A 2,123-nucleotide genomic window follows, 5' to 3' on the forward strand; every position below is an offset into this window, starting at 1 on the left:
TGGCAAATGAAGCAAACTTTGCAGCCAACACTGCAAAAACAAACAGCGTGGGATTACCTCTAGTTAGAAAGCTGATCATGCCATTGAAGCAGGAAATACTACTATTAGAGCAAGTCTGCTCTTGAGGGCTTCAGGGGAACAGCAAAGAGCATTGTATGATGATGCCTTCAGGATTTTCTGGGAGTTTTTTGTTGGAGGAGGAGGGCTTAAGTCTCAGTTTTGGAGTTGCAGGTTTTCTTAACTCTAGGTGAAGCGAGCTGACTAGATAAGGCCATTTTTGTATTGAAACCTGGAATCAGTGCCTCACATCCAGAAAAACAGAGAAATAGCAGAAAACAGACTGCAAAGCAGAGGCAGAAAGCCCAGCCAGTTAAAAAAAAAAAAAAATACATAGAAACTCAGTGTTTTTCAGTGAACCAAGGACACTGATTAGGTGAGAAGTTCCACGTTTTAAAGAACCCTAGTCAAAACAACTTCTAGCAGAGAACACAGAATGCAGAGAGTCATCTTATTAGAAGAAACTCCCTCTCGCCACTACAATTACTCCAAGTCAGTGCTATACAACTGGGACAATTACATCTTTTCCATCTCTCATTAATATACCCTACAGCATTCTGAAAATAGTTAAGGTACTGCATTTTTACTTCATTTCAGACAGTGAAGAGCAAATATGAATGTCATAAAAATTCAATTTTGAGCATCAGGAGGAAATAAAAACTGAACTGGTAACAAGAAACTGACTGAGCCCTTTAGCCCAGCAATGAGGTGAATCTCAGTACCTTGTAGCTCCAGGAAGGCTGGCTGAACATCAGAAAATCCAGTAGAAAACTTGCTGTTAAGCTGTTCCAGTAAGAGTACTTCATAATTTGAGGATGGTATCAATACAATACTAGCTAACCTGGCACATCGCCCCCCAGCTGGATCTAACAGAGTTAACATACTTAACTGGAACAGCTGCTTCTCTATGCTGCACAGACTAGATCAAGACCACACAATCTTGTCTGCATTACATTATTACTTCAGAGAATCTGCATCTTGGAGTGCTTGTGGGAAGCCAGGCTGTAATACCAACAACAAATAAATGTAGTGATACCAGAGCACTTGGGTCAAAGACTTGCAGATTCTTCCCAGCCTGAAGAGTTGATGTCCCAGCCACTACTTTGTCCTGCAGAGCTTTTGACTGAATGGAGCATGTTTGAAATAGGGTTTTTAAAAGTTGTTTGGCAAACAGAAGGACTCAAAACCAAGAGTTTCTACCCCATTTTTGGTGATCGCGGTACTGCATTGAACTGCACCATCCACTGTGAATGCAATGTGCACATACTGTGCTGGCTCTCATATAAAACATGTAGGCTGGCCACTCTCCTCCTGCTGTTATTCTTACTCAACACCATCTACCAAACCTTCTCTCCTTAAATACTCAAGTTGCAGAAACAGCATGAAGAATTTCCACATTGACTTACAGTAAAATAAGTAATTTTATTGTGTTTTCCCTTTACCACAGTAAAGGGAAAATACATTAAGAGATTGATTCGGAACTAATTGCAGGATTGTGGTTTTGGTAGAAGTGTATACAATTGCTAAAAATGTCATTAAAAAGGAGATTTAAGTTGGGATCTTTTATATAAGTGGATAGCAACTTATGTAAGGATCAAAACCAGTTAATTTCCACAATCCAGTCAGCACAAGTCTAGTATATCATGTTCAAGCAAAGACACAGCTTCATAGGTGAAAAAATAGCTTTTCTCAATATTTTTATTTAATAAATTTTGTTCTCAAGGCTGATGTGCCCTCTTATGTTGAAAGATCTGGTGTAGATGCTAACTAAGCTTACCACTGATTTAAAAATACTGCAGTAGTATGAACTCACTATAAGCAGTTACCATGCTGTGATTTCAGTTTATAGACAGAAATGCATAGCATCATAGATTACCTGCATTAAAAATGTGCAAAATTTGGTTGTATCAGTGCAACAACAAAGAGGTATCCAGGTGGCACGTGTGTGGGTTTAAGTGTGAGTTCTAACTGGCTGCATGCATCTACCAGTGGGGCTTACACTACTGCAAGCAAATCTGGATGTAATTGAAAATTCTATGTCTGGGTTTGGATTACAAGACAAAAAG

The sequence above is a fragment of the Lonchura striata genome, chromosome 4, assembly GCF_046129695.1.
Source record: "Lonchura striata isolate bLonStr1 chromosome 4, bLonStr1.mat, whole genome shotgun sequence".
NCBI classification, from domain to species: Eukaryota; Metazoa; Chordata; class Aves; order Passeriformes; family Estrildidae; genus Lonchura; species Lonchura striata.